This window comes from Coenobita brevimanus, chromosome 96 (assembly GCF_032717465.1).
Source record: "Coenobita brevimanus isolate Jiangsu-jjx chromosome 96, ASM3271746v2, whole genome shotgun sequence".
Lineage (NCBI taxonomy): Eukaryota > Metazoa > Arthropoda > Malacostraca > Decapoda > Coenobitidae > Coenobita > Coenobita brevimanus.
Window position 1 is genome coordinate 6,925,974 of NC_137049.1, and position 22,488 is coordinate 6,948,461.

The 22,488-nt window shown below is 41.9% G+C and overlaps 1 long non-coding RNA gene across 1 annotated transcript in view; it reads right to left on the bottom strand.

Annotated features, from left to right (window-relative positions):
* LOC145413427 (uncharacterized) overlaps positions 1–21,758 on the bottom strand; it is a 170,512-nt gene extending 148,754 nt beyond the window's left edge. The window contains exon 1 of the long non-coding RNA XR_013899727.1: positions 20,933–21,758. This is a non-coding gene — a long non-coding RNA (uncharacterized LOC145413427). The remainder of the gene's footprint in view (positions 1–20,932) is intronic.
* Positions 21,759–22,488: the final 730 nt, after the last annotated feature.

Sequence of the window (22,488 nt, forward strand, 5' to 3'; positions counted from 1 at the left end):
TCGTACATTTGTATCTTTGGGTTCGGGTTTTCTTTGTTTTTGTTATGCAGTACCGTATATACCTTTCTGTGTTTGTTTTTGTGCTTACATACATCGCAGCTCTGTGTTTGGACTCTAGTTTGCTGGCATTTTCATACATGGACTAAGAGTTCTTTGTTTTGCTTGTGTGTGTGTGTGTGTGTGTGTGTGTGTGTGTGTGTGTGTGTGTGTGTGTGTGTGTGTGTGTGTGTGTGTGTGTGTGTGCGTGTATTCATATTCCTTTACATCTCTGGGTTTGTGTATTTGTCGCTGTAATACTCTAGCCAGGAGCATTTTCTTTACTCCTGTGTGTCTCTGCATATATGTGTGTGGTAATGGGTGTTTGTGTGTGGCTCTGTGGATGTACCAGTGTTTGTGTATGCGTGTAAATATTTGTGTTATTTGGATACGGGCGAGTTCGTTTGCTTATGTAAAGTTGAGTGAACTTATCTTTTTATTTTTTTTATGTGAGGAAGAAGGAACCAAAGGCCATGAGCCCGGAAAACTGTTCCTACCAAGAGAAAAACAAAATACAAGAGAGAGCCAAATTCAAGATTCATTCATTTCGAGATGCCTGGACGCACTGCTTTTGAAAGACTGGCGATCATAGGAAGCAGGAAATACAGACAGAGGGAGACCGTTCCAGAGTTGACCTGTTGCATAAATTAAGGACTGGGAGTAACGGTTAACTCTTGCATCAGAGAGTTGGACAGAAAAGGGGTGAGAGTTTGCTGCTAGACGGGTGCTACGTGCCCGTCGTAGAGGTGGAGGAATGCATGCAGACAGTTCAGAGGAACAGTGACCATTGAAGTAGCGATAGAAAAGAGTTAAAGATGCAACATTGCAGTGAAGAGACAGACGTTGAAGAGAGTCAGTAAGAGGGGAAGAGTTAATGAGACGAAAAGCCTTTGACTCCACCCTATTAAGAAAAGCTGTATATGGGGAGCCTCCCCACACATGAAAGTTTTACTCCACACAGGGGCGGATAAAACCCCTGTATAGAATCAACAATTGTGCAGGGGCAAAGAAGGAACGGAGTCGGCTTAGCACACCCAATCGCTTGGAAGCAGATTTTACAAGAGATGTAATATGATCTTTCCAAGACAAGTCCCGAGCAAATGAAACCCCAAGCATGTTCAAGGATGATGCAGGATTAAGTTGAGTATTATTAAACATAAGTGGGTATACCTGTGGAAGATTTTGTCGGGTTGATAGGTGCAAAAACTGAGTCTTTGATGCATTAAAAACAACCAGATTATTTTTACCCCAGTCAGAGATACGAGCCAAGTCAGACATTAGGTGTGCCATAACCTCATCCCTTGCCTGTTGAAGTAACTGCTGAGATGGACATTGTGGGAATCGAATGGAAAGGTGAAGGGTGGAGTCATCAGCATATGAGTGGATAGGGTTCGGTGTACAGCTTTGAAGGTCATTGATGAATAAAAGGAAGAGAGTTGGTGATAGGACAGAGCCCTGAGGAACACCACTGTTAATAGATCTAGGAGAAGAACGATGGCCGTCTACAACAGAGGCTATAGAACGACCAGAAAGGAAGCTAGAGATGAAGGCACAGAAAGAAGGATAGAAACCGTAAGAGAGCAGTTTGGAAATTAAAGATTTATGCCAGACTCGATCGAAAGCCTTTGAGATGTCAAGTGCAATGGCAAAGCTTTCGCCAAAGTCCCGAAAGGAGGATGACCAGGAGTCTGAAAGGTAGGTGAGAAGATCGCCAGTGGAATGTCCCTGACGGAACCCATACTGACGATCAGAAAGAAGGTTGTGACAGGAAAGATGCTTTAAAATTTTTCTGTTAAGAATAGACTCAAAAACTTTTGAGATACAGGATGTTAAAGCAATTGGGCGGTAGTTAGAGGGTTGGGAATGGTCACCCTTCTTTGAGACTGGCTGAATGAGAGCAAACTTCCAGCAAGAAGGAAAGGTACAAGTTGACAGACAAAGGCGAAAGAGTTTGCCTAGGCAGGGTGTAAGCACAGAAGCACAGTTCTTGAGAACAACAGGTGGGACTCCATCAGGCCCATATGCCTTATTAGTACTGAGGCCAGCAATGGCAGAAAATACATCAGCTGAAGAAATTTTAATGTTAGCCATGAGGAAGTCAAAGGGGGGAAGTGATGGAGGAACAGCACCGGAATCGTCTAAGGTGGAATTGGAGGAGAAAGTCTGAGCAAAGAGATCTGCTTTATCAGTAGAAGAAATAGCTACAGAGCCATCAGAGTAGAAAAGAGGAGGGAAGGATGATGAGGTAAAGTTGTTAGAAAGATTTTTGGCAAGGTGCCAGAAGGAGTGGGAAGAGTTCGAGTTGGAGAGTTGAGAGCATTTTGTACGGATGAAATTATTTTTAGCAGAGCGAAGAACATACTTAGCACGATTCCGGGCAGAAATGTATAAAAGATGTGATTCAGGGGTGGGTTGGCTCCGGTACCTTTTATAGGCCCTCTCCTTGTTGTGGACAGCATTAGAACAAGCATGATTAAACCAAGGCTTTCTTGAGTTAGTCAAAGGATATGAGAAAGGAATGTATGCTTCCATGCCCGAGAGAATAACCTCCGTAATGCACTAGGCACACCCAGATGGCTCACGGCCATGAAAGCAGTAATCATTCCAGGGAAAATCAAAGAAGTACTGCCTGAGGGCCTCCCAATCCGCAGCTCCAAAGTGCCAGAGACGACAATTTTTTGGAGGGTCCGCAGGCCGTACCGAAGCAATAGGAGAGGTTAAGGTGATAAGGTTATGATCGGAGGAACCCAACGGAGAGAAAAGAATAACAGTGTAAGCAGAAGGATTAGTTGTAAGGAAGTGATCAAGTATGTTGGAGCTCTCTCCAAGGCGGTCAGGGATACGGGTAGGGTGCTGTACAAGCTGCTCTAGGTCATCAAGGATAGAAAAGATGTAGGCTTGTTCACCAGGTGGATCAGTGAAAGGAGAGGAGAGCCAAAGGTGGTGGTGAACATTGAAATCTTCAAGAATGGAGATTTCAGAGAAAGGAGAGATGGATAGAATGTGTTCCATCGTAGAAGTAAGATAGTCAAAGAATTTTTGATAGTAGAATTAGGAGATAAGTAAACAGCACAGGTATATTTAGTCAGAGAATGATAGGAAAGCCGAAGCCAGAGTGTAGAGAATTCAGAAGAATCGAGTTCAGGAACACGAGAGCAAGATAAGTTGTTGCGTATATATACACAACAGCCACCTTTGGCTTTGAAATGAGTATAGAGAAAGTAGGAGGATACAGAAAAGGGTTTGCTGTCAGTTGCTTCAGACAGCTGAGTCTCAGTTAGGAAAAGAAGGTGAGGTTTAGAGGAGGAGAGGTGGTGCTCAACAGAGCGAAAGTTAGAGGAAAGGCCACGAATGTTGCAGAAATGAAGAAGAAGAGTCAGACAGTGGTTCCAGGCACATTGAGTCGTCACCGGGAGAGGGGCTGAAGGCGGAGCCATTTATGGCTCCCCCCCCCCCGAGGACTCCGAGGCTATATTATTCGACGCCATTTTTGAAAATTTTGAAAAGGAAGTGTGGTGTGTACTGTGCATGTAGTATGGTGTTGATGGTTGGAGAAACTTGTATTGGAGAGCATGCTGGTCTACTCTCTGTGTTACTGAGACACTGAAAAAGTTCAGCAAAAGGGGATGGTCGGGACCTAGTCCCGAGGGCTGTGTGTGTGTGTGTGTGTGTGTGTGTGTGTGTGTGTGTGTGTGTGTGTGTGTGTGTGTGTGTGTGTGTGTGTGTGTGTGTGTGTGTGTGTGTGTGTGTGTGTTTGTGTGTGTGTGTGTGTGTGTGTGTGTGTGTGTGTGTGTGTGTGTTACGATGTACTGCGAGTGAAGTGTGTTTATTTATAAGTATATGTGTGTGAAGTGTGAAGTGTGTGTATGAATTTAGTGAGTGAATGAGTGTGTGTGTGTGTGTGTGTGTGTGTGTGTGTGTGTGTGTATGTGTGTGTGTGTGTGAAGTGTGAAGTGTGTGTATGAATTTAGTGAGTGAATGAGTGTGTGTGTGTGTGTGTGTGTGTGTGTGTGTGTGTGTGTGTGTTTTTTATGCGAGGAAGAAGGAACCAAAGGCCATGAGCCCGCAGTAACAGTTCCCTCCAAGAGAAAAACAAAATACAATAGAAAGCCAAATTCAAGATCCGATCATTTTGAGATGCCTGGACACACTGCGTTTGAAAGACTGGAGATCATAGGCAGCAGGAAATACAGACAGAGGGAGACAGTTCCAGACTTGACCTGTTGCATAAATGAAAGACTGGGAGTAACGGTTAACTCTTGCATTAGAGAGTTGGACAGAAAAGAGATGAGAGTTTGCTGCCAGACGGGTGCTACGCGCCCGTCGCAGAGGTGGAGGAATGCAAGCAGACAGTTCAGAGGAGCAGTGACCATTAAAGTAGCGATAGAAAAGAGATAAAGATGCAACAGTGCGGTGAAGAGACAGAGGTTGAAGGGAGTCAGTAAGAGGAGGAGAGTTAATGAGACGAAAAGCCTTTGACTCCACCCTATTGAGAAGAGCTGTATGTAGGGAGCCTCCCCACACATGAGAATTGTACTCCACACAGGGGCGGATAAAACCCCTGTATAGAGTCAACAATTGTGCAGGGGTAAAGAAAGAGCGGAGTCGGCTTAGCACACCCAATCTTTTGGAAGCAGCTTTTACAAAAGATGTAATATGATCTTTCCAAGATAAGTCCCGAGTAAATGAAGCCCCAAGCATGTTCAAGGATGATGCAGGATTAAGCTGAATATTATTAAACATTAGTGGGTATACCTGTGGAAGATTTTGTCGGGTTGATAGGTGTAAGAACTGAGTCTTAGATGCATTAAAAACAACCATATTATTTTTACCCCAGTCAGAGATACGAGCCAAGTCAGACATTAGGTGTGCTGCTCGGCCACGCCGCTGAAGGTCCTCCGACAGCAATCATCATTGACATATGGTAATCTATTAGTACATAATATTGATTATAATATTGTATGCATATAATATTTATAGTAAATTGCAATGATCTAGTAATATTACATTTTAAACAAGATGTATACATTTTTGAATAAATGCAATGGTTGTTGTATGACATTTTGTAAGATGTGTATGTATAACAGACATACACATATAATTGTGCAATGATAATACTGCTAGGTTATACATTACATATTGAGTTATCCGTTTAGTAATGTCTAATATTTCACCTAACTTGTAAGATGATTCTGGTAATACAGAATTGTGGTAATACATAATTGTAACATTGCGAATTGTTACATAATTGTATTGTAATTGTTACATTGTAGTAATACATAATTGTAACATTTTATGAATTGTTACATAATATTGTGGTAATGCATAATTGTGTTGGCCTTATAATTGTAGTTACATTTTGTTAATGCAACTGTTACATAATTGTGTTGGCCTTATAACTGTAGTTAAAGTTACATAAAAGTTACATCTTGTTAATGCAACTGTTACATAATTGTTATATTGTTTGTCGTTACATAATTGTGGCAAGTGTAACATAATGCAATCGTTTGTCGTTACATAATTGTTACACACTACCTACATCATCCCCTGACTCTGCTACTTCCTATGTGTCGTCAACATTTCCTCAATTAACATGCAAGATCATTTCCCTTTCCCAGGCTTGCATGGAGCTGTCTATCTATCTATTTATCTATCTATCTATTATTTGTAATTATAATATGGAGTCCTAACAGTGACATAGCCTCATCCCTTGTTTGTTGAAGCAACTGTTGAGATGGGCGTTAGGGGAACCGAATGGAAAGGTGAAGGATGGAGTCATCAGCGTATGAGTAGATAGGGTTAGATGTACAGCTTAGATCATTGATGAATAAAAGGAAGAGAGTTGGTGATAGGACAGAGCCCTGAGGAACACCACTGTTGATAGATCTAGGAGAAGAACGATGGCCGTCTACAACAGCGGCTATGGAACGACCAGAAAGGAAGCTAGCGATGAAGGCACAAATAGAAGGATAGAAACCGTAAGAGGGCAGTTTGGAAATTAAAGATTTATGCCACTCGATCGAAAGCCTTTGAGATGTCAAGTGCAATGGCAAATCTTTTGCCAAAGTCCCGAAAGGAGGATGACCAGGAGTCTGAAAGGTAGGTGAGAAGATCGCCAGTGGAGCGTCCCTGACGGAACCCGTACTGACGATCGGAAAGAAGGTTGTGACAGGAAAGATGCCTTAAAATTTTTCTATTGAGAATTGACTCGAAAACTTTTGAGATACAGGACGTTAAAGCAATTGGACGATAGTTGGAGGGTTGGGAGTGGTCACCCTTCTTTGGGACTGGCTGAATGAGAGCAAACTTCCAGCAAGAAGGAAAGGTACAAGTTGACAGACAAAGGCGAAAGAGTTTGCCTAGGCAGGGTGTAAGCACAGAAGCACAGTTCTTGAGAACAACAGGAGGGACCCCATCAGGTCCATATGCCTTGTTAGTACTGAGGCCAGTGATGGCAGAAAATACATCAGCTGAAGAAATTTTAATGTCAGCCATGAGGAAGTCAGAGGGGGGAAGTGATGGAGGAACAGCACTGGAATCGTCTAAGGTGGAATTGGAGGAGAAAGTCTGTGCGAAAAGATCTGCTTTATCAGTAGAAGAAATAGCTACAGAGCCATCAGAGTAGAAAAGAGGAGGGAAGGATGATGAGGTAAAGTTGTTAGAAAGATTTTTGGCAAGGTGCCAGAAGGAGCGGGAAGAATTTGAGTTGGAGAGTTGAGAGCATTTAGTATGGATGAAATTATTTTTAGCAGAGCGAAGAACAGACTTAGCACGATTCCGGGCAGAAACGTAAAGATGATGTGATTCAGGGGTGGGTTGGCTCCGGTACCTTTTGTAGGCCCTCTCTTTGTTGTGGACAGCATTAGAACAAGCGTGATTAAACCAAGGCTTTCTTGCGTTAGTCAAAGGATATGAGAAAGGAATGTATGCTTCCATGCCCGAGAGAATAACCTCTGTAATGCGCAAGGCACACTCAGATGGCTCACGGCCATGGAAGCAATAATCATTCCAGAGAAAATCAACGAAGTACTGCCTGAGGGCCTCCCAGTCCGCGGCTCCAAAATGTCTCAAATGACGTTTCCCTGGAGGGTCCGCAGGTCGTACAGGAGTGATAGGACAGGTTAAAGTAATATGGTTGTGATTCGAGGAGCCCAATGGATAGAAAAGATTAACAGTGTAAGCAGAAGGATTAGTTGTAAGGAAGAGGTCAAGTATGTTGGAGCTCTCTCCAAGGCGGTCAGGGATAGGGGTAGGGTGCTGTTAAAGCTGCTGTAGGTCATTAAAGATAGAAAAGATGTAGGCTTGTTCACCAGGTGGATCAGTGAAAGGAGAGGAGAGCCAAAGGTGGTGGGGAACATTGAAATCTCCTAGAATGGAGATTTCAGAGAAAGGAGAAATGGATAGAATGTGTTCCATCATAGAAGTAAGATAGTCGAAGAATTTTTGATAGTCAGTAGAATTAGGGGATAAGTAAACAGCACAGAAATATTTAGTCAGAGAATGACAGGAAAGCCAAAGCCAAAGTGTAGAGAATTCAGAGAAATCGAGTTCAGGAACACGAGAGCAAGATAAGTCGTTGCGTATATATACACAACAGCCACCTTTGGCTTTGAAATGAGTATAGAGAAAGTAGGATACAGAAAAGGGTTTGCTGTCAGTTGCCTCAGACAGCTGAGTCTCAGTTAGAAAAAGAAGGTGAGGTTTAGAGGAGGAGAGATAGTGCTCAACAGAGCGAAAGTTAGAGGAAAGGCCGCGAATGTTGCAGAAATGAAGAAGAAGAGAGTCAGACAGTGGTTCCAGGCACCTCGAGTCGTCATCGGGAGAGGGACGGATGGTGGGGGCATTTATGGTCCCCCCCCCTGGGGACTCCGAGGCTTGGTGATGAGACGCCATAATTTTTGACTTTTGGAAAAGAAAGTGTAGTGTGTACTGTGCATGTAGTTTGGTGTAGATAGTTAGAGAAATTTGTACTGGAGAGGATGCTGGCCTACTCTCTGTGTAACTGAGACACTGAAAAAGTTCAGCAAAGGGGGATGGTCAGGAACTAGTCCTGAGGGCTGATGAAACGGGAGCTCCAGCACTCCCTGTCATCAGCTTTCCATCTACCTCGGGAGTACTGCCCTGCTCGACTGGTGCTACAGTCTACTCCTCGCTGTGTGTGTGTGTGTGTGTGTGTGTGTGTGTGTGTGTGTGTGTGTGTGTGTGTGTGTGTGTGTGTGTGTGTGTATGTGTGAATCTGTGCAGCGTGTTTGTGTCATATGTAGGTCAGGGCTGGAAAGGTTATGTATGGCATCAAATGCATGTGTGTGGAGGGAACAAAAGACGTGTGTGTGTGTGTGTGTGTGTGTGTGTGTGTGTGTGTGTGTGTGTGTGTGTGTGTGTGTGTGTGTGTGTAGTATGATTTACAGTGGTATAATTTGTCAGTATTATTTATGCGCCTTTTCATCCCCTTCTCAGCACCGCCCCTCCTAATCTAACTAAAATCGCCTTCTTCTATCCAAAATGAAATCCAGAATATGTCCCCAGTCTCAAGTGGTTACAGGCGATGGTTTACTTGATATTTCGTATTCTTTAAACCTTTAGGCGGGTTTATCAGTTTTAAGAGATTTTCACCTTAACGGGTTAGGTGCAGCCTTCATTAACCTCTTCAGTACCGAGAATGTCTCCTTAGTTTCTTTATATCGTCTAAATAGGAGAATAAACTTTAAATGTACGTAATCACATTGAACCGGTTAAATTTGAACCTGTGGTGGATATGATGAATTGCTTGTGATTTACTCTCTCTCTCTCTCTCTCTCTCTCTCTCTCTCTCTCTCTCTCTCTCTCTCTCTCTCTCTGTCAGCTGCCATTGGCACGAGTCCATCCATGAAATTACGTCACTTTTCTTACCTATGTGGATACAAGACGTTTATAAACACTTTAATATTAGAAGTTTTATCTGAGAAATATGAGGTGAGCAGAAGATAACAATAATAAATAGCACCAATAAATGTTAGTGCTGAATGATGGAAGATGGAATTTTAGCCTTTTTTTTTTTTTTTCGCCCTAAAAGAGCGTTGAAGGACGCCTTCATATGATGGCTGTGATATAACTGTAGCTGCCCGGCTACACACACAACTCACTCCTAATTCCTCGAAAAGAAGGATGTGATGTGTAAGGAAAGGATAACTTCAATCTCCATTCCACCGGGAAATTGTCGAAATGAGTCTGGTGTTACAACTACCACAGCTGTCAGTATTACAGAGCTGATTATAGTCGTCTTTAGGCGGGAATACTACACTTGAAAATAATATAAATAAAGTAGGGCGATATCTTTCTGACAGGAGCATTGAAGCTTGTTTTACCACAAGTAAGAGAGGTCTTTTAAGAGCTCAGTACAACCGTATGAAAGGAGCAAAAATAAACTTAAATGAAGCATGGTAGAATCAACGTCTGGAGTTTCCCTGCTGTTCCACTACACTAAAATGAGGACATAGTACAATCAAAGGCCAAAGTTCCGCTACGTTTCCCCTACACCTAATCCACACTTAAGGCATGTCCACCACTTTCCTCCCTGCCTTATATCAGAGAGAAACATCTATGGGCAGAGTAACACCCCAAGCCTCTCTCAGCTTAGGAATATTACCAACAAAGGCAAGCGAGTAGTGGAAGAGCTGAAATATTCTCAAATTTTTGTCTCTAATTCCACTATAGCTCATTTACTCTAATTTGACAAAGATCCATAACCCCTTTAGCTCAGTCGATGGCCAGTTGTAGTCAGACTGGAGGGTAGATTTAACTAGTAACCAAGGAGACTCATACCTACCTCAGAACTAAAGTTCATTAAATTCCTAGGAACCACGACCTCGTACTGAATATGTGGGAGTTGTCCAGTTCCCTTACATGAAAATGAAGACTATAGAAGGGAATAACCTTTAATCTGGGGTAATTTTTTATCACTTCTCCCTGCCCCATATAATCCTATCGTTACTATCATTAGCTTACCAGTTATCTGTAATGATCTCTACTCTTTTCATTTGGCTGCTTGATGTTATTGGAGTTCTCTCTCTCTCTCTCTCTCTCTCTCTCTCTCAGTTTATATCAATCTGTGTCTGCCTGATTGGTTGTCTGTTTGTATATTTATCTGTGTATGTTTCTATCCACCTCTCTTTCAGTTTATATTATTTTGTTTCTGCCTGATTGCTTATCTGACTTTCCATCTGTCTGTCTGTCTGTCTGTCTGTCTGTCTGTCTGTCTCTCTCTCTCTCTCACTTATCATCTCGCAGTCAAAATAGTGAACAAAAACAATGTTACAGAAGCCTGTTATAGACTCTGAGCGAAGTTGAGACGCCTAAAGTTAGATTTACTGTAGTTATGGAAGAAATCTCTAGCTCTTGGGGTGGAAAATAGAGAGAGAGAGAGAGAGAGAGAGAGAGAGAGAGAGATTCCTGAGTACCGGTATCTAACATTCATTCATTTTATTCACCGCGTGTGTTGTCTGAGAAATACAAAGGAATTCAAATAAAAATAAGTATATTGGAGTTGAAAGGAAAGAAGACAAAAATGGAAGTACAAACAAAAGGAAAGAACAATGGAGTGCAAAAGAAAAAAAAAAACAGGAATGCCGTCGGGAGCACGAGGATAGCTGTCAAGAAAATAAAGAGTACAGAAGAAAAGCAATCAGGGGAAGAATAAATGAAGAGAAACATTAAATGAATAATTTAAAAAGCAAATAACAGAGGAATACAGAAAGCAAACAATAAAGCATTACATAAGAAACCAAACAACACAAGAGTAGAGAAAGAGCTAACAACACACGATTACAGACGAAAGAAAACATCAGGACTACAAACAAAAGGAAACATCAAATGAATACAAAACAAGAAAGCAACAGAGGAACACAGCAGGAAGCAAACAATAAAGCAGCGCAAAAGGAAGTAGACCACAAAAGAATACATAATTAAAGTCGACAGCAACAGACCTCCTTTCAAGGCTGTTTAAGATAGAGTAGGGTTTGATATTTCGCCGTGGGATCATCTCAAGAAATCCCCCTCGGTCAGTCAGACACACAAGATGCATCAACGAAGCCCTATAAACTGCCTCATTTTAGCGAAGCTCTGTATGATTCCATGTCCGTCTCTGAATCAAAAAGAAAAATGACAAAGGATGAAAAGCTCCCACACCCACCCATCCCTATAGCGGCCTAGTCTGAGATGGCTGGCAAGAATAAGGTAAGTACATGGGAAATGATCCATCCATCCACCCATCATCCAATCCTACATTGCCCCATGAGAAGAGTAGGAGACAAGGGCTAGGCAGTTGGTCCCGACATTTAAGATGAGAGTGACAAGCCTCACTCATCCCTGAGTGGCATTACTTGAGCAATCAACCCCAACCATCCCTTGGATATAAACCTTCACCAGGCTCAACCCGATCGGAGCGCAATAATTACCCACTAAACCACCAGGCGCCAAAATTTAGTTATATGGTTACCACCCAGCACAGTAAATGGTTTCCTGGTGTACAGGAAACCATTTGGCTTGTCACTCAGTGTAGAGTCACCCACAGGCAGAAGGAAGAGGAAAGAATGAAGGAATGAAAGACAGAAGAGGGAGTGTAAAGTTACCCGTAGGCAGAAGGACAAGGAAAGAATGAAGGAAAGAAAAACAAAAGAGGATGGAAGGAAAGAAGGATGGAGGAGAGGAAAAGGCAGACACCCGACAGCAGCACAACATCAAGTGAGTGGATGGTGAGCGCCCCCACCTGCCACAAATGGGAATGGTAAAATGAAAATATAACAGTGTTTTAAATCCCAATTTTTGCATCAGGATGTTGCGCCATTTTATATTTGTGTTCAAGATTTAAAAAGACGAAATAATGACTTTGCATCACTCAGTCATGATTTTGTTACGTCTGGGATAAGAAGGGGATGCTTATCCGGATGGCTATTAAATGTTCGTGCTTTATCAGTCTACCACATTGCAACGAAGTCCTTTCCTTATTATACGCCTCTGCGAAAAATGGTATTATTCTTTCCCTCATAAGCCTGAGTATATTTGCTAATAATATACGAGTAAAAGCCATTACATCTATGGACATTCAGTCGATTTCTTATGCAGCATTTATCAACTCTTGTGTTATCACGTTCTCAGAAAATTTCTCTATACATGAACTGGATACCCTGGAAGTCTGCACTGTGATGGGTTGGAAAGCTTTAGTTCCAAACTTTTCTCTTATGGCTTTTGCTCCTCAGTCAAGCTTCCGATCAGTTACTCTTCGCTTTTCTGCCTAGTTTCTCAGTTTCTCCACACACACACACACACACACACACACACACACACACACACACACACACACACACACTTTATTATATATAGATTTATAGAGATAGGCTACATTGATGACATATAGATACACAGATAGATAAATAAATAGATAGATGAACTTTGCATGCTTTTTACTACATCTGTGCATTTATGGCCTCTTTTTCAGTTAGGCCTATTTTGTTGTTGTTAAGTTATGACTCTTCGTTCACATTGTTAAGATGAATTTTATTGTAGCAGTAGAAAAGTTTTTCATCTTTCATGCCAGCATTGACGATTGTATCATTGTAGAAAAAAAAAAAAAACGTAACTTGCCATGTATTGTTTCAAGTACACAGTATAAGAGGAGGTCCTACATTTACCTCCTAAAGGTGTATCCACTTTGTTACTATACTCTTTTATCTTTAACTTGACCTAAAACTGGCCTATGTCCATCTTGAATGCTGGGTTCTAAAAATACATTAGCGCTAAAATATGATGCTAACCACGACGAAGTGCTGTGAAAATGATATAGAGACGTTGTATCGTCTTTCTGGCACTGAGCTACGTGAAATAAAGTGCTAAAGGACGAAAAACTGTGCCAAGTTAAAGTGATATAGTATTTGCATCGTCGGCAGTCTTTGATATATATTATTTAACCTTCGTCAGAATCGTTTCTATATAGAAGGTGGTCTGTAAATAACACTCCACCAGGAGCTCATGTGGCAATATCTTGTGTCTTGTGGGGACGGCTAAGTCTGGTAGTGTGGGAGTGGTCGCGGCAGTGGGGGTAGGAAGAAATGAATAAATATTGTAGGGTAGAGTCGTTTAGTGTGGCTGTGATGGTGGCAGTGGCGGGTAGGAAATGAATAAATGACGTAGGGTAGAGTCGTTTAGTGTGGGTGTGATGGTGGCAGTGGCGGGTAGGAGGAAATGAATAAATGATGCAGGGTAAATACTATAACACTGACTGAGCCGTCCCCAGCGCACACGAGTGGATGTGAAGGGTTATATAAGGGCCATCCTGTAGAACGGTATAACACAGACCAGGACCCGAATAAACCAAAGATTAAGTCCATCCTCTGTTGTAACTGTGATTTGTTTTCGTAGGAAGGACAAGAAGAGAGCAGGATCTTCATTTGTCTTACTTCCTTCCTCTGTAAACAGATCTTAGTTACGAGAGGAAGATTTTCGCGAGAGGAAGATTATCGCGAGAGGAAGATTATAATGTTAATTTTGATCTACGAAGAAGGACGAAGAAGTGAAAGTGCATATATTTCAGGCATCTCTTGTCACCATCATAATAATATAATCCTGTCTTGCCCCATGAGGAGCGTAGGAGTCCGAATGAGTGGATGGTGAGAGCCCCCACCAAACAGTGTGTAGGGCCTGGAAAAAACAAGCTAAAGTTACAACGGGGAATTGATCAGTAGTGTGTTTGTGTATCCTAGACCAAGATCATACTCAGGTATTTAAAGCGCTCCACTGTTACGGTTGCTTTCACACAATCTAAATTCATTCCCAGTAACATTCTCACGGTTGGGGCAATTCAAGCAATCTACTCCAGGTAACGCCAGAGAGTTAGACTGAGTTGAGAGTGAGTCTTAGGCCCCGTTTCTCGTCGTTTGAGGAAGCTCCCTAACATCTTTTCCTGAGCGATTTATTTTGTTTATTACACTTCACTGTCCTCTTTTGTGTTACATGAATCCTCCCAGGATCTCCAGATTCTGCTTAACTAACGTTCAACCAGGATATTAACCACCTATATCCAAAAATAAATCGCTGAGGAAGAGGTGTTTGGGAGAATACGAGCCATAGGAGACAGAGTGTGCACACTGGCACCATTAACTCTTTCATGGTTGGGACAGCTATACAGTTATATTCCTTCCATTTTCAAATTATTCTCTTCAGCTTCGTGTGAGTCACAGGGACTTAGCGTCTTAATCACCACCCTTTGCTTAGGTCCAATAGAGCCTATTCATCTCCCTTTGCCTCTCTCTTCACATGGTAGTATATTTAGGGAACTGGTTGTAACACTTATGGTTCTTATTTTTAGGAGAGAGAGAGAGAGAGAGAGAGAGAGAGAGAGAGAGAGAGAGAGAGAGAGAGAGCCGTCTCGAGGCTGCAGCAATACAATAGCAACGCCATTGAATGTACTCGTAAATTGCTAAGACAGACTATTTTCAGTACGAGAGATCTGGCCTGAGGAGAATATAATCTTTTGGTGATAACAATAATCTTAAAGACGTCAGTCTCCTGAAGGTGTTAAGTCCTCGGCATCAGTCCCTCTTCTTTATCTTTTTTTACTCCATCCTGACGACCTGTGTTATTTTTTTTTTCTGTCACCCAACGATTTTTCCAGATTAGGGGAGATTTTTATTTTTCTATGGAGGGGTTACCTGTGGTCTTCATTAGCCTCCAGAAGCAAAGGGGTCTTTTCGAAGTTTAATAAAATCGCCTAGAAGTGGCAAGAAAATAAACTAGATTAAGACTTTTTCTTCACGAGGAAGTAAGTTATTGTCTTCCTCTTATTGGCCTCCCAGTTCTAATACACAATGATTATCTATTAACCTCTTAGATTCGATGACGTCATATTGCAGTTTAATGTTGCTGTTCCAGGCGATTTTATTCATCAGGAGAACCCCTTATGAGTTAGGGATCGAGTGAAAACCAAATCTAGCCCCTCCAGTTCTAAAAATTTCTGGTATGCTCAATAAAATGGTCTGTCGTTAGCATGAATAAATAAGTAGGACGTATCGTGACTGAAGAAGTTATTCTCACCGTTACTCTTTTACTCCCCATTTTTTTTTTCTCCTGTCCCAAGACACCAACTCCTATCCCAAACCCCCAGTATATGTCCCAGTCTGTCACTTCCTTTCCCTGTCTCCTGATTTCTATCCCAGCATTTTTCCCCTAATGCCATCAAGGTCAGTCTCAAGGCCTTAATATCTGTCCTAGTAATTTCTATCCCAAGCACCCAACATCGTTCACCACTCTACTAGCCTACTTCCTGGTCCAATCTCCTGGTTCCTATACCAGTAACCTTTTTATTTCTCAAGTCCTCAAGATCTGTCTCAAGGCCTTAAAACCTGTCCCAGTAATTGCCACTCTAAGTCCTCAGTTTTTGTCTCAAACCCTCAGCTCCTGTCGCAAGCCCTTGATTCCTGACCCAAAACCTTTTAGCTTTCTTATGTAACCTCTTAGCTTTACTTACTGATGTTAAAGTACAAACTCCTGATCATAAAACCAGTATCCCAATCCTGTAACCCCTGCTATCATTTTTTTTACAAGTCTTTAATCTCTTTTCAGCAGCATCTAATCTTCCAAACCCTCTCTCCATTCTCTAACTCGACATCTCATTTTTACCTCAGCAACCATTTTCTTTTTTCTTTTCTTCCTATTTTTTTTCTTTAACAGCACCAATTTTCTACTTCCACTTCCCAGTCTTCTATAAGGCCCTAATACCCAGCATTATATACCTCTTCCCAATCTTATATTCCCACCTCCCAACCTTATAGTCTTATAGCCCAACTCCCAGTCTAATACCCCAACCCTCAATCTTATAGCCCAAACTCCCAATCTTATAGCCCCAACTCCCAATTTCATAGCCCTAGCTCCCAATTTCATAGCTCCAACTCCCAACCTTATATTCCCTACTTAGAATATGATAACCCCAACTACCAACGCTGTAGACCAAACTCCCAGTATTATCGTCCCAACTCCCAATATTATAGCCCCATCTCCCAATTTTATAGCCTCAACTCCCAATATTATAGTCCCATCTCCCAATTTTATAGCCTCAACTCCCAGTTTTATAGCCTTAACTCCCAATATTATAGCCTCAACTCCCAATTTTATAGCCTCATCTCCCAGTCGTATAGCTCCCACTCGCAATTTTATAGCCCCAGCCTCCAGTTTCATAGCCTCTACTCCCATTATGAAAATCCAGGTCCAAATAACCAGCATCCAGTCTATCAGCCCAAACTCGAAATCTTAAATGCTGATCTCTTAATCCAGCACTAAGTCTTATAGCTTAAAGACGTGTGTGTGTGTGTGTGTGTGTGTGTGTGTGTGTGTGTGTGTGTGTGTGTGTGAGAGAGAGAGAGAGAGAGAGACAGAGAGAGAGAGAAATACTTTGCCCTGCCTGTCTGTGTCATACCGGCAATTCCGACACGAAGCAAGTGAACGGTCGACTAGTACTTTTGTTTCCTGAATTTCTGTGTTTACATTTGCAAGTATGAATGCATGTACGTATGTATTATCTATGCATCTATGAATGTATGTATGAAAAATAAAAAATGCCGCCAACATCCCCAACAGGTCTGGATTCCAACTCTCAAAAAGGTACAGTGAATCAGTGAATCAGTGAGTGAGTGAGTGACACAGTTAGGGAAACAAACTGAATATACATGCGCCTCTATGGGTTTGCCAAAAATAGGTGAAAGCTTGTGTATATAGTATCAGTTTTTCAGTCACCAGTTTTAGAGCTTCCCAGTTTTAAAGCTGTCGGCCTTATTATCGTAACCTTCAACACCAATTTTGTAGCCCTCACCCCCATTTATATAGCCCTCACTCTCACTTATACAGCCCTCAGCCCCATTTACATAGCCCCTATCCCCGCTTTTATAGTCCTCACCCCCACTTATATAGTCCTCCCCCATTTATGTAGCCTTCCCCCACTTATATAGCCCTACCCCACTTATACTGCCCTGATCTCCACTTACATAGGTATCACTCCCACTTATATAGTCCTCTCTCCCACATATCTAGCTCTCACCCCCGCTTATATAGCCCTCACCCCCACCTATATAGCCCTCACCCCCACCTATATAGCCCTCACCCCACCTGTATAGCCCTTACCCTCAACTCGCAGTATTTTAGCCCTAACTCGCATTTGTATATCAGTAACTCAGAGTATTGTAGCCCCAGCTCGCAGTATTGTAGCCCAGCTCACAGTATTATAGCCCAGTTCACTGGATCAGTCCCAGCTCAGTATTATCGCCACAGTTACAGTATTATCGCCACAGTTACAGTATTATCGCCAAAGTTACAGTACTACAGCCCAGAATCGCTGTTATAGCTCAAACTCACTATTATAATCCGCCTCACATTATAGCCCCAACACACTTTTATGGTCCAAACCACAGTATTATAACCGCAGCTCACTGTATTATAGCCCAGTTAACAACATTATAGCCCCAACTCACAGTATTAAAGCCCCAACTCAGTAGTATAGCCATAACTCACAGTATTATTGCCCCATCTCAGTTTCATAGCCCATCTCATAGTGCTGTTGCCCCAACTCACAGCATATAGCCCTAGTTCGCAGCATATAGCCCAAACCCATGGCAGTTTAGCCCAAGTCATAATATATAGCCCAAACCCACAGAATGAAGGTCTCTTACACATCTTGATACCCATTTTCTAGCTGACGAACTCCAGCCTCTATTACCTTCATTCGAATAACGATTTAATTTCCTTCCTGCTAAATACGGACGATTTTAATCATCGTAGGAGAACATCCTGAGAGTGAAGAGGTTAATGAAGGCTGTATTTATCCCTCTTTCCTATTTAAACTGTATTTTTTAGGAAGTGAACCGAGGAAGGAATATCACATTAAATGCAATAAAAAATGGTGAACATAGGAAGGAAAAACAAATTAAACTGGAAAAAAAAGAGGAGTCAAATAGAGAAAAGGAAAGTAAATTAAATAATGAAAAATTCCACGCACCAGACCTGTAGAAAATCGTATGGAGATGCAAGAATAAGATAAGGAACACATCAGTCTCCCTCCTTCAGTCTACAGCCTCGACTCTGCATCGTAGCTTTCCATATTTGCTGCCCTTTCACCCTTTCCCTACGATGACGACCTATTCTACATGTTTTTGTTACTTTTGCTGCTTTCAGACTCTTGCGTTCGTCTAAAAAGAAAATTAAAATTGTATTGGAGGAGCAAGTGAAATCAATATCCAACCCCTCTAGTTCAGAAAATCTCTCTCAACGTGATTATAACTGTCCAAAAATAGCGAGCGAGCGAGCGAGAGAGAGAGAGAGAGAGAGAGAGAGAGAGAGAGAGAGAGAGAGAGAGAGAGAGAATGAATCGTGGTGAAATGGTATCCCAACCCCAGCAACTGTTTTAGTTATTATTATTTCAAACTCTGCTTATATTCCTTCCCCATTACGAAGGGCACGCAGCGCCAGTCTAGCAACACAGTCTCACCCCTTTTCAGTCGTCCCCTAAAAAATACAGGAGTCAGCCGACACCCTCGCGTATAGGAAATTGGTCAACATGGAATTTCCTTAATCTTTCTTTCAGTCTCTTTCCTTCTGTCTGCGAACTTTTTTTTTTTTTTTAACAATGTGTACAGGCATCTTAAACTGAAAGGTCTATGGATTTGGTTTTGTTTCCTTTTTAATAGAGTTTTGTTTGGGACACATATTGCAGCCCCTCAGTTTTTGGTTCTTTCTTCATTGCACAAACAGCCTCTGTCCCCAGCTTTGAGCTTTCCTGCAATCCATATCCCAGCTTATTAGCTGTTCCCAATGCTCAGTCACCATTTCCCACCCATGTAGTTTCAATTCCCATTTTTTGTAGCATCTCGGTTTATTTCAGTCCTTTAACAGTAGCCTCTAATTCCAATTTCCAAAATTTTTTGCCTTTTATATTTTCCAATCTTGTAGCCCCTGTGTGTAGCCATTTTATCTTTTTAGCCCCTCAGCTTAGCTTCCGATGTTGTAGTCCAACTTCCATTATTCTGTAGCCATTCAGTTTCTTCCCAGTCTTCTTATCACATTTTTTTTAGCCCGAGCATGTAGCCCAGTCTCCATTTTGTAGCGATCCAGTTTCCATCGATCTTTAAATCTTTGCTTCAAGTTCATGTTTGCAGTCTTTGTAGTCGTTTAGTTTCCTTCCAACTTTTTAGTTTCATCGCCTGTCCCCAGTTGCCACATTGTAGTCTTCTTTCTTTCCAGTTTCTTTTCCTAGCATGTAGCCCCATCCTCTAGCCCATTTATGTAGCTTACCACTCTCTTTTAAGTCTTCTATCCCTAGCATCGAGCATCTGTTACTGTCTTTGTAGCCATTTGCATTATTTTTAGATTTGTATACTGACTCCCTACCCCCAAATTTCTCTTTTCTAGTCTCCAACTTTCCTTCTAGTCTTGTAACACCATTTTCCAAGCCCATACCCATTGTCTTCCCTATCTTCTATTCCCATATCTATTTTCTTTCCAAACTTCCAATTCCCACTTGAAACCCCAGTTAGCATCTGTAATTCCATAACGCCAAGATCTAGCCATATTTTTCACATTTGCGTCTTCAGGTTTCTTTCAATATTGTATCCCCTTTATGACACTCCTTATTTGTAGTTCCTACAGTTCACTCATTTTATCTTGGCGGAGATTTTCGTCCCTTAGCAGCCTATCTCCCGTTGTTCAATGGCAGAATAAGACTGTTCTATGGCTCAGCATCTTTATCATGGCACTTCTATGCGACTGTGCTTCATTCACTTTAACTTGACCCAACATTTATTTATTTATTTATTTTTTTAGTGCCTATTTCACGAAGCTTCGTAGCTTCTGAGAAGAAAAGGACAATACTGTGGCTGTGCATCCTTTCTGTACTACCCTTTCGTGACTAGCATCATATTCCAGTGCTAACATATTGTTGTAACTCAGCATGTAAGCTGGCAGGATAAAAATTTGAGGTCAAGGTAAATGAACAGAGTATCGCACAATGATCTGTTAATCCCATGCTACAGGTCAACACTGTGATGGAGAAGTGGCATCTTTATGCCTAATTAAAGTGAAAGGAGTATAGTTTGTATATACACTTCCTATCAAACCCTGTCTTCCCAGTTCTCATTTTTGTAAACCCACAGTTGCTTCTTAGTCTTCTAACCCAAATTCTAGCCCCAGTTTCTCCCCAGCCTTGTAGCCCCTCCTGCAGCCCCGGCATCCCTGTAGCATGCAGCTGCCCCCCAGCCCCTTGTAGCCCAGTCTCTATGTCCAGCCTAAAATCCCAGCATGTAGCCCCAATTCCCATTTTTGGAACATTCCATTTTTTTCCAAGTTTTATTTCTTGAACCTGTGGCCCCAGCTCTACATTTGTACCCTCTCAGTATTCTTACATTGAAGCCTCTCAGTGTTCTTACAATCCCCTAACACCATTTCTCTTCTTTGTAGTCATCCAGTTTCTCCTCAGTCTTGTAGGCCCGTGTAGCTCTTGCTCCATAGCCCCAATTCCATATCTGACCTCTCAGTTTCTCTCCTATTTTAGTCTTTTGTAACCCCAGCTTCTTGTAGCTTTAGCTCCCCTTGTAGCCCCAGTCCCCATCCAACTTTGTAGCCATTCACTTGCCTTAACCCTTAGCCCCAGCATGTAGCCCCGATGTCACATTTGTTGCTACTGTATTTTTCTTCCAGCCTCTCAGTTTCTCTACAATCACCCCTGGTAGCCTCAACCCCCTTGTAGCCCCAGTTCCCTTGTAATACAAGCCCCTCGTAGTCATAGCCCTTGATAGTCCCAGCTCCCTTCGTAGCCCCCTGACCCCAGCCTTGTGCCCCCTCTGCTGCTGCTCCTCAGGTGCGATTGAGCCTCTGCGTCAACACTTACCTCAAGCCCGAGTTACTGACGCGACGAGCTGGCTTCCCCTCCCTGCTGCACCTGGCTCGCCGCGGTCCTGCCTTACCCCCTGCTGATTTCAGGCCTGTCTCGCTTTGCTGACTCTTCTTAGCTGAAGGGCCTCCCAATAGCCTGCCGACTCGTCCGTTATGTCGCGCTGTTTCGTGTGTGTCCGGGAGTGTAAGTCTTGCTCTTATGGTGTCCTCTTTAACTTCGCACCAATAGACTCCACTAATTTTTTGCTTGAACACCGACTAATATATGATTTAATTTCTTATGAATTACGTATATATGTTCATAATGGAAGGTAAAAATAACAGCAGTACTTTGGTAAGGGGGAGACTATGAAGGAAGTTGGCTAAAAATTCATTATATCTCTTTGTAATTTAACTACGAATTTCGAGGGACGATACAACGTTACTTTTTTTTCGTTCTAGACTTTGTGCTGTGCGGCTGCGTAATGTAACGAAACGAATTTCGACACTGAGGCCCGAAAAAATATAATATACACACACACGAACACACACACACATATATATATATATATAAATCTGGAGGTTAGAAGAGGTGTTTACACGTTAATAAAAACGAAGGTCCTACTTACCCTGGCCTTAAAAAAAGAAATGTAAATGTGTGTAAAAGTGTGTAAGATTTCTGAGGGCTCACTACCACCCTTACACGGGGCACTAAGAGCTGAGTGGCCCGTGAACTGACTCTCTCTTCTCACTTTCTCTCTCTCTCTCTCTCTTTTTCTCTTTAACCACGACCTGGGACAGTGGTTTACCTTATTTTCGGCGACAATTCTTGTTTTCTCATTTTTGTTTATTATGGTTAGGTATATGTTGCATTCAATTCTCCTTACATTTTTTTTTTTTGTATTTTTAAATCACCTTTTCCATTTTTGTTCTTTTTACTACTTTAAATTACTATTTTTATTCTAGTAATATTTCCTTTCCATCCATTAGGACTTTTTGTGCTCCGAACTTTTTCCTTATTAATCAAGTTCGAAAGTTTTCGCGTTAATATTTTACCGACTTTTATTTTCATTTAATTTCTGTTTTACCTCAGTTTTCTTTTCCCCTTCCTTCTGTCGCCTTCTTCCATTTTCCTGCCTTTTTGTGCCGCCTCTTCCACTTTCTTTCCTTGCCCTTTTCTGTGCTATTCTTTCCTCTCTTTCCTTCCTTTTCTCTCCCTTCCTTACCCTTCTGTTCTATGGTTCTGCCTCTCTCACGTCCTTTGTTTCCTTTCTCTTGTGTGTCTTCTGTCTTTCTGCACTATTTTCTTCCTCCTTTTTCAGCTTCTGTGTTTCTTTTTTCAGTCTCACCGTCCTTCTTTTCCTCCTTTTTTTTTTCTCCTTTTTTCCTTCACTTTGTATATGTCGCGAAGGAGGAAAGAACTTCACAGGATTTCTTTCCTTACTTTCTTTTCTTTTTTTCCCCTTTTCACGCCTTCTTACTGGACTCACTGAAGGCTAAAGTTTTCTGTGCTTTTTATATTTCTTTCTCACTTTTTTACTCTTTGTTTCCTTTTTTCCGTTGATCGTGGAT